Source organism: Carassius auratus, chromosome 28, assembly GCF_003368295.1.
Source record: "Carassius auratus strain Wakin chromosome 28, ASM336829v1, whole genome shotgun sequence".
NCBI classification, from domain to species: Eukaryota; Metazoa; Chordata; class Actinopteri; order Cypriniformes; family Cyprinidae; genus Carassius; species Carassius auratus.
Genome location: NC_039270.1, coordinates 8,387,469 through 8,402,559, shown reverse-complemented (window position 1 = coordinate 8,402,559; position 15,091 = coordinate 8,387,469). Strand labels below are relative to the sequence as shown.

Sequence of the window (15,091 nt, the reverse complement as noted above, 5' to 3'; positions counted from 1 at the left end):
CAGCGGGGTAACAGAATATTTTTAGTTGACTCAACAAATTCTTTTTTACAGTGTATATCATTACATTTTCAACCCTGAGATGTTACTGTCACGCCCTTATTGACAAACCACTGCTTAAAGGGACAGTTCACCCCAAATTCTGTCACTGCACCCCCTCATGTTGTTCCAAACCTTTATGACTTAATGTCTTCTGTGCAACTTATTTTCTTAATGGTCAATGGTAACCAAAACAGGTTGGTTACTAACATTCTTTAAATAATCACCTTTTGTGCTTCACAAAAAAATTAATAAAATGAAGATAAAAAGGGCAGAATTTTCATTTTTGGGTGAACTATCCCTTGAAGAGGTTCACGTACAAAAGCATGATCAAGCAGCAGTGGTACAAATAACATATAACTTATAGTGCAAGCTACATTATAGAGATTATTAAGTTTTGAATATGGATATTTTTCTTACAAAAATGCATATTTGCAGCGCAACAGCCACTTGAAATATCAAAGATGATTTTTATAATAACTCCAACCAAATTTGTCTGAAAGAAGAAAGTCATATACACCTAGGATGACTTATGGGTGAGTAATTTATGGCTTAATTTCCCTTTTTAGCTGAACTAACCCTTTAAGACTTTTGATTTAAATAGTAGGTCCAAAGGGGTCTGGAAAGTGCTTTTAAAAGAGTGCTGGAAATGTTTGTATGTAACAGTTCCATTAAAACATAAAAAATAATACAAATAAGCATTAGTCATGTCAAAATTAAGGACATCTCACGGTAAGGAACTTCATTAGTTTTAAGTTGGGCAGTTGTAATGCTGCCTTAAGCCTTATTTGGAAAGGATTACTTTTACAAAAGTAGATGGAGTAAACAGGGCTCCACAGTGCATGCATTTCTATCACATTTGCTACTAAAAATAGATGGATGTAATTTTACCACAGGTCATGTGTTATATTAATGGCCAGTTCATATGGGATCAGAAAGCTCAGTAAAACTATCAGAAGTGAGAGCTTCCAGTGTGAACTATGTTGATTATAATGTTAGTTAGGTCTGGTAGAATGTTATTTATTAAATTAATTCAGTTCTGACTGGATTCTGTTGGTATTAGGCCCTTACCTAAAGCCAAGATTGAATATATGCATGCATACAGTATATATCTCAGTCACAGGATTAACATTACCTGAGGTCATTATTCTGGAACTTTTTAATAGAAGGTAAAAGTCTCCATAATCTTTACTGACACTGACCATTAAGATAACTGCGATGACTCATTCAGATGAGACTAAATTCACTGAGAAGCTCTGGTAATAATTACTTTACCTTACCTCTACATGTAAAACTAATCCTGTCCGAATAGGGCTTTAGATGGACCTAAACAAAGTCTGTTTTGTGCACTTGAGCTCATATAACTATTTGACCTATTTGACCTGATGCATGAAAAGTACAGTCTTTGGTAGTTGGCAGAAGAGGTGGACTCATTTCCTGAGGTATGAATGTCTGAACATCCAACTACTCTAAAATCTTATGAGGAAGGGATAGGTCTCCTGAGAATACAAATGCACTTGACAGTAATGATTAGGCCTGTCGCAATAATCAATATATCGTGATCGTATCGTATATCGTAAATTTTCGTGATGCAATATATGGCCATTATATTTATTTAAAAATTAATGTCACTGTTTTATACATTCCACTTGTACCTGTGTCTTTAGCAGCTTCTTGTACAGAACGTGGTGTTGTCAGTGCTAGTTCAAATTTAAAAAGTTAAATTAAATTTTCCCTCCTGGTGGAATGACCTGCCCAACTCAATCCTTAACCATCTTCAAGAATCTCTTCCATCTTTATTTGAGCCGCTAACTTTAACGCTTACTATTGTAATTCTATTCTTTCTTTCCATTTATTATACAATTAGCAAAAGCAAAAAAAAAAGGCCTCTAACACTAGCTTGTTCTATTCTTTTTCTATTCTATTTGTTTTATTTTTATTAATTATATTATTTAAAAGCCCTTGCTATGTGTACTGTGTTAACCTAACTGAGACTTATTATAGCACTTGTATATCATTGCTCTTTTGTTGATTTTGATTCCTTCTATTGTCCTTATTTGTAAGTCACTTTGGATAAAAGCGTCTGCTAAATGAATTAATGTAAATTTAAAAAGTTTAATCTGCAGAACTTTGGGCATACGGACATTGGACTGCTAAGTAGTGATTGTGTTTTTCAGCAATAGTGTGCACCCTTAATTTACAGAGAAAAGAATCTCTGGGAAAAATCTATAGCTGGAAGATACTTTGCACTTTTTATTAAATGTTTATTTACTATTTATTAAAGTTTTTAAAGGTCTCTAATATTTTGATACTCAATTTTAGTTATCTAAATATTCTAAAAAATTTGAAGTTTGTTCTCATTTGGAAGTGTGTAGGCCTTCTTCCATTATTATGCAGTTAAATTATGATTATATATTCAGTGGCATAAAGTCTTTAAAATGACAATAATATCACTTATAGCGATTATTTCTGGGGCAATATATCGCACAACAAAAAGTTGTTATCGTGACAGGCATAGCAGTTAATGAGGCACAGAGTTACACATCATGTGTGGACGGAAAAATTCAGTATTGGTGCTTCCGCTCTGGAGACAACTTGAGGGAAGCAGATCAATATTGCCAGTCTTTAAATACTTTGAATGATGATCCAAGAATTCTGATGTTTGGCTGGTCCTCAATTCATCAAAGATGATCATCTATGAAAAGGAAAGATGTGGAGACCTCATGAGCTATAGCATGTCTTAGTTATATTATTAATAGTTCATTTATAGATCATTTTTCATGAGCTGAACTCTAAGACTTTTTCTATGTACACAAAATACCTATTTCTCTCAAATATTACTCACACATCTGTCTAAATCTGTGTTATTGAGCACCTCTCTTTTGCAGGTGTGGCATATCAAGATGCGGATTAGACAGCATGATTATTGAACCGGTGTGCCTTAGGCTGGCCACAATAAAAGGCCACTCTAAAATGTGCAGGTTTATCACAATTCTAAATGATTAATCTACTTTTACATGACTAATCTATTGTTAGAACATAAATCCAATTCACAAACTTGCTTAAACACACACACAAAGTAGCAAGTATTTATTACATGCTATTTTCATGAGCTTAGGTTTTCAAATGTGCTGTATAATAGGCACAGTTAATTTCTCACCTCAGTGAAGAAAACAACTTGGTCTTCACCACGGATGGACGGAGCTTTGGATTAGTGGTGATGTTTCTTCTACTGAAAGTTTTATTTCTGATAAAACATTACACGCACACAGAAATGTTTTAGTTTTGCGACAGTTAGCGGCAGTTAATTATCTGCCCCCTTGAACCCAATCCCCCACCCCCCCATGGTGAATAAGTAACACTTTATACTATACTATGGTGTGTTGTGTTTTATTGTGGCAGTGTTTCAGATACACACCAGGTTGATCAGGTCCACAGCAGCGCAGGAGTCTCCAGACTCTTCTCAGAGGCCTCCACAGACACCCAAATATCACACCTGCCGTCAGAAAAATATAAGATATTTTTATGTAGGTGGAACCCCAAGAGCAGGGCTGGGCAACTATCTTTGGGGGTAAAAGCCCTGGCCCTTTTTCTAAATTATTCAAAAGTGCCCCTCTCAGACAAATTGCAATGATGTTGTGGTCAATAAAACAAAACGCATTTGAATTATAATTAATTTGAAAATGTGTGCAAAACAGTCATCGTTTATTTACATATCTGCACAAAATCAGTATTCAATTAATTTATGGTACAGTTTACCATTTCATGAAACTATCATGAATAACGAAGCCCAAGTGCCACCTACAGGCCTAATATTTGAAGTGTAGGCTGGCGAAATGGTGACTTGAAAGGACTTTATTATATTGCTATTTTTGAGAATCATGGGTGAAAATGTATCACAGGTTTCCAACATTGATAAATCTGCATTGCATAAAATGTATTTTAAAGTATATCAAATTTTGGTCAAATAAATGCAGGCTTGATGACCAGTGAATATGAAAGAAGTGAAAGTGAAAGAAAATGAAAGTGACTTTTCAAAAATATAGAATAATCTGTCCAAACTTTTGGCCTATAATTTTGTTTATCTTTTTTTTTTTTTACATTGCCCATTTTACATTTGAGACCCTGCCCATGAGGAACTCTCTGCACTCTCTATCTCTATCTCTATCAAGGAGCACTATGTTCATGACAGCATCAAATTTATACCCCCCTCAACATATGGCAACATGCAAGCTTCCTATGACAGCGACTACAAGGAGGAGTTTGGACTTTCCCACTAACTAGTAGCAAAAGTGGGCGTTTATGACTTTGTGGGTGTTTTCAAACTATTGGGTGTTTCTAAATCATGCAATCAAGATGATCCCCCTTACCCAACCCCACCCCTAAACCTACCGTCACTATGACGTCAGCCAATCAGGTATAATGGTCTATCTGGTAACTCCCATTACTTTCCTGCAGAGACCTATACTTGCCTATACTTGTGGCTACTCGACGTTTCACTTATATGTGATAATTGTCTTCCAAATACGATCATTTTGAGCTCCTGGTACGATACTTAGATGCTTTCGACCTGGCAACACCGTGATCTGCCCTGGCCGAATTCACAACACCTGGAAACGGGAGGCAGGCGGATAATGATGGCATACACAGCGCCTCTAGCGTCCGTCCGTGCTGGTGCTAGTTAGCAGGCTATATCTCTAAACTAGAGATAATGTATGTGAGGTTATGCACATCGCTTACTAGCTTGCCTCCGTTACATAAGCGAACACATTTAGTTATAAATATCCCTAAAGACAGACTAAACTATTAAACTTGATTCATAAACCTGGATATAAATTCAGTATTTCCGACTAACGTTACACTTAGCTCAAGTTGTTCGCTAATGTAAATAAAGTTCTATTGAAAACCGTTAATATTACTTTGAATTTAGTCAATTAAAACCACGTCAACACAGAGCTAGTGACAGTGGAATAACAAATGAACCCGAATAGTAACGTAGGTGTCTTTGAGGACAATTTACATCCCACCAGCAGCGACCGACGCCGACGTCCCTTTCCCACATTCCAATTCAGCGTCTGTGTGCGTCTGTCGGAGCACTGCGAGTTTACTCTTGAAGCACGAAGCAGGACAGGTAGTGATGCGAGGCTGATGAGAAGCACACGCGCCGGTCTTCATAACCATGATGACGGGTTTACGGACGCAGCTAAAGTTTAACCAATATTTCTCACCTCTGGTGTTGGTTTCCATATCATTTGTCTTTGATGTTGTGATCAACCTGTTCTTGTATTCGTTATAAAAGCAGCAGAAAAGGTCCCAAAGTGAGTCAGACAGTCAGAGTTGCGAGGCAAACCAGACACGCCTTCACTGGATAGTGCGTGTTCACGCCATCGACTCTGAAAAATTTCTTGCGCGTCTACATGGCGCTGCGTGGTATTGTTGGACATGAAGCTTTAAAACCTTTGAAAAACATAAAAAAAGGGGGAAAAAAGTATCTGATAGCGTGTCAGACTAAAAGTGTCAAACTAAAACGACAGTCAATTAATCTATAATAATAGGCTCATTTAAAAAAAAACTTTATACAGGCACTTATTTAATGGTATTTTATTGTTTAATTATATTTTATTTATTTAACTTTTAATTAAATATTTGCAATAGGTTTAAAAAAAACAGTTAAAATGTATGCCTGAGACACTTGGTGCTGGTATACATATTTTACAAATTTATAAAAAAAAAAAAAAAAAAAAAAAAACTTTTTCTGCAAATTCTTGTTCTACATCTCCCCAAGTACCACTGTGGCCATTTATTTATTTATTTTATTTCATTTATTTTTGCTTTACTGTTTTATTCTTTAATAATTGGATGCAAAACTCAAGAGTCCTATATTTACCTCGCCATACTGACCTATTAAAACAATTCATAAAAAGATAGAGATGGGGCTCGTGGTCGGTGATGTTCAGACAGCCGAATTTGAAACTCATCTCTAACAGAGATATGAGCGGGTACACCTGCATCGCTTATTCTGTGCGATAGAGGGTGCAACGACCAAGTGCAACAGAGTCCTGAATTTAACCCCATTGAAAGTCTTTGAGATGTGCTGGAGTCCACTTCACACTGCCTGTCCAAAAAGGTTGCACACACTAATATTTCATTGGACTGCCCCTTTAGCTTTGATAACATTATGCTTTGATTGTGGCATTGCTTCAACAATGTTATGCAACATCACAGCATATATTTCTATCAAGAGTTACACCAAGATCTTGTATTGACAATGGGAGACGAACTGTCTAATCCAGCACATCCTAAAGACTTTCCATAGAGTTATGCTTAGGAAACTGTGGTGACCATTTCATACATGAAAATGATTCCTCGTGTTCAGTGAGCTACTGTTTCACAGTTTGAGCCTAATGAATTGTGACGTTATCACCTTGGAATATTAATAGGCTACATCTACAGACATGGTTGTTTAAGAAGTAACAAGCTATGCACAGTGCTAATGATGAATACAATAAATGTTCAATGAAAAAACATCAATTAAAATCTACCTATCATAAATTATACCTTCTATACATAAATTGGCTTCCAAATAGGACATTTTTGCAATCAGTAACATGAATTACAGTGAACCCTTACGGTGCACATGTTTTCCTACAGGAATGTACATACAAGTGAACAAGTAAAACTCATGCAATAACAATAAGCAATTGCTTTCTAGTATTCCTTACAGGCCACAGGCTGTGAGGATCCACAACACTTCCTACATCATTATGTTCATTTATTATCTGTGGTCAGACTCAGGTAATACTTACATTCTTCATTAGTAACAAAAACATCATTACATTATATAATGATACACACAAAAATACATCAGAAAAGCAATACATGTCTTTATTGTAATTTCATATAGGCTATTCAAATTTAAATGCACACCAGTTTCCTAAGCATAACAGTAATAATTATTTATAAGCATTTATTCACAAAACTTTTTATCTTACGGCGGGGGCATGTCTGAATGAGTCATTTTAGGGGGCGTGTCAGAGTCTTAACTTTTATAAAGAATATCTTTTTGGGTTTGAGACTTTAGTCTTTGCAACTTGAAAGATCTTCTTTATTCACCAATAGCTTGGAGCACTCCAAAGAGAAAGGAAAACCAAACTGGACGCAAGAACAGCTGTTACTTCTTGCCCAGCTGGTTAATGAAAACAAGGACATAATCAAAAGAAAATTTAGATTTGGGATAACTTTCAAAACCGAAGGTGATACCTTTATAAAATCATCAAACATTTCTAAAATGTTTACGATGCAAATTGCAGCTATTTTAGGAATAGTTTATGGCTTGGTCTTAGTAACGTAGGAGTCCTCTTCACTGCTTCTAAAGTTTCAGAGATTTATGAGCTAGGTTTGGTGATAAAATGCTTTGTGAAATACTTTTTAGATAAAAATTTTGAAGTCCTAAATTTAGAACTGTTAGGCCGTTATTTTTACGATTTTCTTCTAAGTTGGCAAGTTATGAGCTACTTGATGTTTTGTGATATGGGCCCTGATATTTAATTTCCGGCAATAATTTATGCATGCTGTATTGTTGTGACACATGACCATAAATAAATGCAGCAACATGTATTTAGAGCATTAAACTTTATTTGTTCAAAGCATTTAACACTGAGGCTGTGTGATAAATCACATGATGCAAATCACAGAAACAAGGTATTCAGGATCACTAGAAAGTTACAAGCAGGTGAGTTTCAGCAGTGGCTCTTGAGGGCAAGAGTTGAGAAATTCGCTGTAAGACAAGTGTTTAGCTTTCACCAGATGACAAAGTGAAAGGACACATTTCAGTCAGCCATGAAGGGGAGTTTCACCACACAATTGCTATTCAGTTTTGGGGCTAAATCAAAAACAAAGCAATCACTGTTCTATTAAATCAACCCACAAGTATTTTCTTAAAAATAGAGGTGTGTCACTATGCCATGGGTTAGAAGAACCTTTTTGTCTAAATGGTTTCATTAAGAACCTTCAACATCTGAAGAACCTTTCTGTTTCACAAAATGTTCTTTATGGTGAAAGAAGGTTCTTTATAAAAAAGATTTAAAAAAGTAAGAAAGAGATGGTTCTTTAGAGATTGAATGGTTCTTTCTGGAACTAAAATGGTTCTTAATTTTTGGCATTGCGAAGAACCTTTTTAAGCACCTTTATTTTTAAGAGTGTAATAATTAATAAAGTGTAACATGAGATGTATACAGTGACATATCACTGCCAGTTCCTTTGTTGCCGATTTGGTTTGCCACTAACCTTCTGGCCTTAAGGGATTTCCCCAAAACCTCACTGGACAGGTTTTTAATATAGGCGTGTACATTAGCAGAATGTGCCCCAAAACTGTTTGTTTTACCACCACAGAGAGGGCTTTATTTTATAACCTCTTGAGACCCAGCAAAACATTTTAGGAAGCTCACAAAAAAAAAGAAGAATGTACCTAAATGGGCAAAAACAATTGATTATTTTTTTAAATCACCAATATAGTTTTAGTTTTCAGGATTTGTTTTTACCAAATTTTGTATAAAGATAATTTGAAAGTTATATTATACCATTTTTCTTTTTGCAAAATGTGTGTAAAATTGCTTTTTGTTTTCTCATTCTACATAATTTATTTATAAACTAAATTATTTGCATATTAATGTGTTTTGGGGGCAACATGTAATGAAAAAATAAGTGTAATAATGGGAGTAATAATTGACAATATTTTCATAATATATAATATTTCATATAATATTGAAATATGAATTATTTTCCTTATTCATTTATGTCTCCCAAAATGCATAATAAACAAGCTGTTAGTCTCCGTGTCCTCATATGAAGACATGAAATCAACATCCTGTTTCGTAACAGTCATATTTAGATTTGAAACCCCATAACTTTTCCTGAGATGTTGATTTATGACACACACAGTTAAAAAATTAGTCAGATTAGTCAGGTCATGGTTAGCGTTTCACTAAATTAATCAGACATTTTTGAAAACCTAGGAGAGGTTTGGTCATGGTGAAACCTCCAAACTTGGTATCTCTGAAAAGCCCAGAATGTGCTCTGTACAGGTACAAATGCATAAAGCGCAGCATAATTTGAAATACAGTGCATTGTAACAGTTCAGCTCCACAGGCTGATGATGACCTATACCAGCTTAGCTTCACAAAAGTGTTCTGAACATTTAAGCTGACCCAGAAGGGTACACCGTTTTTGTCAGTTTGGCAAAAGTGAGGTGTCCAGATGTTTAGAGTGAAGGGTCAGTCGCTGAAAATCTTGTATATGTGGTCTTCTGAGTAGAGACAGGCAGGAATGAAAACAAAAAACAAAATAAATAAATAATAATAATCTAGAAATAATTAATTCATATAATTTAATTTATAAAACTCCGAGTAGAGTTCATTCTACATACGCACAAAAAGCTTTCAAATTTATAAAACTAGCATACGCCAGAACCTGCGCAAAAATCTCTTTATAAATCCCAGTCAGGGAAAGATTCACCCCGAGTCCTCCTCGAGGTCATCATATATATATATATATATATATGGAGCTTAACAACGCCGAGTTTTATTATACATAACCTCATCTGCATATCATTGCATATTCCCATCCACGTGACACCATATTTTAACACCGTCAGATATAAAATAAATTAAGGAGAGGCGAGATACGGACTAAATGCCATTTGTGACACATTAAATTGTATTCCTAAAAACAATCAAATATACTTGTTTTAGAATAAATATATCCAAATATCCATTAAAACCGTTTAAAATTCTAAGAAAACTAATTTAGAATAGATTTGATCTCATTCATTTCCACAGGCCCCAATAATATTTCAGTCGTTTTAAACAATCCAAGTTAAATTAAATTGATGCAGTTTTGCAGGTAAGGTGAACATCTTTTAGCTAGTGGAAAAACAGAGGCCTATATTTATTGTAGTGTAAATACTATTATCTGACTCTGCGCGTCATTCAAAAAATATTTGAAAAAGGAAACGTGCAAATCTTAGCGTTTTCTTCAGGTTGTATTCAAATATAGTGGTATTTTTCAGTGGTGGAAGTAGATCAAGTATTTGACTAAAAGTAGCCTACAGATGATTATAATAAAATATTACTCCAGTAACAGTAATCCTTGATCAATTTTACTCGAGTAAAAATTCAAAAGTACTCTATTTTTGTATGTAGGCTACTTAAGTAAAAAAAAGTAGGCTACTGATAGATTTATTTTGCTATTATATAGGCTACTTAATTTCATTTTATATTAGCACATATTTTTTAATAGCACACCAGAGGGTTTGAGAGCCGAGTCTATCAGCGGATCCCCAATATATTTGCGCAGTTGCACAAAAATAGTTTTTAGCTTGTTTTGTCTTTGTAGCTATGTTGAACATAAAATGTTTTTGTGTATTTGTAATTTAATAATTGTTATTATTATCTCAACAGCAATAAACGACAATTATTTGTCGTAATGTCGAAGCCCTATAATGAGTTTCTGATGCAGGCTAGTCTGTGTGCTTGAAGTTATTTGTTAAATTTAATAATTTGAAATAAAACAACACAAATATATTTTATAAGGCAATTACAAAAATTGGCATTATAAAAGGTAAAAAAGTCAAAGGAAACCAATTAATATTTGCCCCCTAAGCTAACACTTCAGGAACTGAGGTTTTCAAAAATTTCATTTGTATTTTACGATGATAAATCTTGTATGTTTGACTTATAGATTGTTTATATAGATTGTCCAAATATAAAAGAAAAATGTTTGAATGAGTGCAGTTTTAAAAACCATTTTTACATTTAGCTTAGATTTTGATTTTTCTTTATTAAAAATTATTTGCCATTTAAGCCAGAGGAAAATAGACAAAACTAAATTTAAATGACATTTTTTAAATTTAAAAAGGTCTTTCACATGACCACATTTCATACAAACAAAAACCAGGGAAAATTCATAATGTCTCACCTCACCTCAGTGAAGAAAACCTCTTGAGATCACCAGGAACGGACAGAGCTTTGACCATTGAATAGTGGTGTCGTTTCTTCCACTGAAAGTTTTATTTCTGGTAAAATTACACACAGAATTATTTATTTGCCACAGGATTTTATGGCGTTTATAAAGCATAAGCATTATACTGTACTCTATTAAGTATTAATGTAGGCCTAATATTCAAATCCTGTTAATGATCTATTCAGCATTAGGCTATATGATGTTAGTTAATGACTTAAAACTATTATTAAGTGTTTCTTATTAATATTGTGGCAGTGTTTCAGATACACACCAGGTTGATCAGGTCCACAGCAGCGCAAGAGTCTCCAGACTCTTCTCAGAGGCCTCCACAGACACCCAAATATCACACCTGCCACAAGATCAGATATTGTGAGCGATCACTCGTTAATAAACTTATCTAAAAATGGATCGAACTATAATTTAACTGAAACCATCTCGTCAAGTTATGACACAAAAGATTTAAGTCAGGTGCTGATTTCTCTTCCCGATGGTCGACGTTTGAATAAAACGTATTTTCTACTGTAATTATTGCACGCTGTAAAATAAAATCCATAAAATAACAGAAAAAGCACGGACAGAGTATTACACACGACATTATCCATTAGTTTTACACTGAAAAAATGTTTAATTCATCCAATTAAAAACATCAGTGTAATGATTCACATCTTTTTTTTTTTTTTTTTTTTTTTTTAATTCAGCCAATGAAAAATAATTAACCGTCCCTTATTATTTTTCATTGGCTCAATACATATTTTTTTGATTAGATGAATTAAACTTTTTTCCAGTAAAACTAAAATGTACGGACACTTCTGTTAAACACAATGAATGCAATGTTGCAAAATTCAAAGTAGCCTACTGTTAATTTTTTTTTTTTTTTTAGAGTGCACTTAAAAAGATAAATAAATTCAGCTCACCACGAGCAAATGCTAGCTTAAAACATTTAAAAACCATTGTTTAAAATCCAACGAATAATTAGTTTTGCTCCAGACCTTCAGTTATAGAAACTGAGCCGTATGACAATAAATTCGCATTCTGACCAATTCAACAGGCAGCCTAAAATATTATGCAAGCTTTGGATAGAAACACATAGGCATATACGTTTTCATTTTAACTTCCTCTCTACATGAACGAATAATGACTTTACCATAAAATTCTCCCTTAATAATTAACAACAGAACGAATAGGCTAATTATATTTCTCCAAATCTTCGGTAGGCTCCAAAAAAACTAATACATTGACGGCTTCTACGAAAAATATGATATAGCCTACAGTAAGCTTTAAATACAATCGGCTAGAAACGAATATGGCCTTCTTTTTTTATTATTCTTTTTTTCTTAGGTATTTATTCAGCTCTACAGAAATAATAACTTAAAACATTTTGACATTCTTACTCAACAATTAGCTTTGTTAAAAAGTTTGTTCGTTGCCAAAATGCAAAGAAAAATTCGATTTGTGCCGATCTTCAGTTACAAAAACAGAGCATAATCACAAGAAATTAACATAAACATCTCGACAGCTTCTATATCCACACATAGTACTAAACTATAGGCCTAACTCGGTTCGAATTAATGGCGCATAGTTTGCGCTTGCCGTGGGCCATTTCCGTGGGCGCTCGAGCCCAGCACACACACGGGACCGGCGCATGAGTCACAAATAACATCTATTCCGAGGTTATTTCGCATTTAATAGAATGAAAATGCACCATCAACGTAGAACAAGTTATCATCATGCACTGTGAATATTTCGAAACAACACCTGAGAGTCTTAACTAAAAGATGCACGCGTCCCATCAGATCAAACGCTCTGCAGTAAAAACAAACTATTTCTCACATCTGCTGTTGGTTTCCATGCGAGTAGAATTAGGTGCGGCGACCAGTGTGTTCATCTTTATACACTTTGTTTGCTTTCCCGAAAAACTTCACCGCGCATCTCTTTCATTCGGGGGTTTGGGGGGGATACATGACGTCAAGTCAGCCGGCTAGTGTTGCCATGTTCGTTCTTTATAATAATACACACACTCTGCAAAATGCCATCATTACTAATCGGCATAGTTGTTTGTCATTATCTTCCAGTGTGTCTGTGTTTACCTGGAACGAGTCTCTACTCCACTGATACGTAAACACGCGCTGTTTTCCATTTTACGTGAGTCTGCTGTTTAGCTTAATCACTTTACTTGGCAACCCACGACTTCACGTGACAGGCGGGATTTTTTCAAGCTGCTGTCACACTCTGCCAGCAGCTTGTGCACTACTCGTACTATTTCTATATCTGTATATCTTAGAAATAGTACGAAAATACAGTATTTTATTATGGATAAAGACAAAATATTATAAATATTTTTTTTCCACTGAGGAATCAGTGACTTTACAAACAAACAATATTTAAGGTGAACTATTCATGGAACTCTTACACCGTCTCGCTTCCGCGTCCCGCCCAGCAAACTGCAGTTTAGAATTGAATATAATTTCTATTTTGATCCATAAAATTAACGATTTTTTAAAATTCGTCATATGTCCGTGAAGCCGCACTTTCGTTTTATAACCAGCTGCTTGTTTCTCTTCTGTGATCTGATACGAAACTGTTCCGCATAAACTCATGAAGTTCAACGAGTGTTCACAATGTCTACACAATAATGAAGACACATTCACTACACTATAGAAATGTTTACCTTTCTAAACCCCTCTTCTCGCTGAAATTCTGCCCACAGGTGCATGAAGGAAGTGAATTAACTTCACTAATATTGTTTTTTTTTCTTCCGCCAATTTCCCCAGGATTGAATCGCATTTTCTTTTCTTCTGCTACCATGTAGCTCCATTAAACTGATTAAATCTCTGTTGTTTAAAGAATTCCTGCGGAGAGATGACCTTGTTGTTCCCGCGCGTCTTTGGTTGCTTTTGAAAAAAAAAATGAACTTGGAGCATCGCGCCTCCTACTGTTCATGTCTAACACCTGTCTTCTCTGCTGCTTCAATCACATTGTTCAAATCAAAACGCCGTTTACCTCCCAAAATTCGGAAGTAGCGTTTAGCCACCTCCAAAGTGCGTTTATCCACCTCTAAATAGCCTACAGTTCCTATGACATTTTAAATTAAGCTTATGTCGTTTTAGTTTCATATTGTTAATAAATAGTTTCATAGGTTGTTTTTTTGTTAAATACGGAGTCTTTCATATTGCGCTGCAACTTGTCAGTGTTGACCAATTGCTTGCGGTTGCCAGTAGTGGGAAGTTCGGATCTTTTTACTGACTCGGATCTTTGAGTCTCGTTCAGCCAAATGAACTAATCTTTTCTCTTCCCGTCTCTATGGGACTGACATGAAGAATAAAAGACTCGGACCTCACCTGTCGATTCAGAACCCATATGTTGTGTAATGCGCATGTGCAGTCAACACAAAATGAACGAATCACTCTCTGAGACAACTCGGTAGTCCTGAGTCATATTAAAGATTCGTTCAAAATGAACGACACGCAACAGACTGCATCAAGATTAAAAAATGGATATCAGGCAATTAATAATAATAATAATAATAGTAATAATAATAACGTTCGTTATTTTGAATAGAAATCATGACTCATACAGCAGCCATTCATCTCATCTCCGGTTTATTTGTGTTCGAACTTCGTACACATACAATATCCACGATCCGCCAGGGCTTTAGTCCAATGGTGCGCACATTTGAATAGATAATAATTTTATGACATGTTTGTAAAATATTTCGTCATACAGAATAACATTTCTATTCATTTTACACTGATTTATGCGATCTGGAGAGCTAAAACCACTAACAGAGCGAGCGATTACTCTCCTCTTATTGATTCGCGTCTGCTATGAAATCAGTGCAATATCATTAGTTTGTAAAGCTGTTAATCATCTCACGTGAACCACGTGACCAAAAGGATCTCCTTCTGCAATAAAGATGTCTGTGTCATTGATAAAATAGGAATATGAAAAACAATATAAAAAACATATAAAACCTATATGAAAGACAAAAGTAAAAAAATATTTGATTCCAGCTTGTTAAATGTGAATATATTCTAGT

The 15,091-nt window shown here is 34.8% G+C and overlaps 2 long non-coding RNA genes across 3 annotated transcripts; both read right to left on the bottom strand.

Annotated features, from left to right (window-relative positions):
* Positions 1–2,128: 2,128 nt before the first annotated feature.
* LOC113047616 (uncharacterized) lies at positions 2,129–3,534 on the bottom strand. Its single transcript, XR_003276319.1, has 3 exons — positions 3,455–3,534; positions 3,197–3,283; positions 2,129–2,731 (listed from the first exon to the last, which is right to left on the bottom strand). It is a non-coding gene; the product is annotated as an uncharacterized LOC113047616 (long non-coding RNA).
* A 4,117-nt stretch (positions 3,535–7,651) lies between these two features.
* LOC113046690 (uncharacterized) lies at positions 7,652–13,343 on the bottom strand. Of its 2 annotated transcripts, none has more exons than XR_003276140.1 (4): positions 12,886–13,343; positions 11,327–11,404; positions 11,011–11,107; positions 7,652–9,340 (listed from the first exon to the last, which is right to left on the bottom strand). It is a non-coding gene; the product is annotated as an uncharacterized LOC113046690 (long non-coding RNA). The 2 variants fall into 2 exon arrangements; XR_003276141.1 differs by having other exon boundaries at positions 11,016–11,107; positions 12,886–13,342.
* Between the last annotated feature and the right edge of the window lie 1,748 nt (positions 13,344–15,091).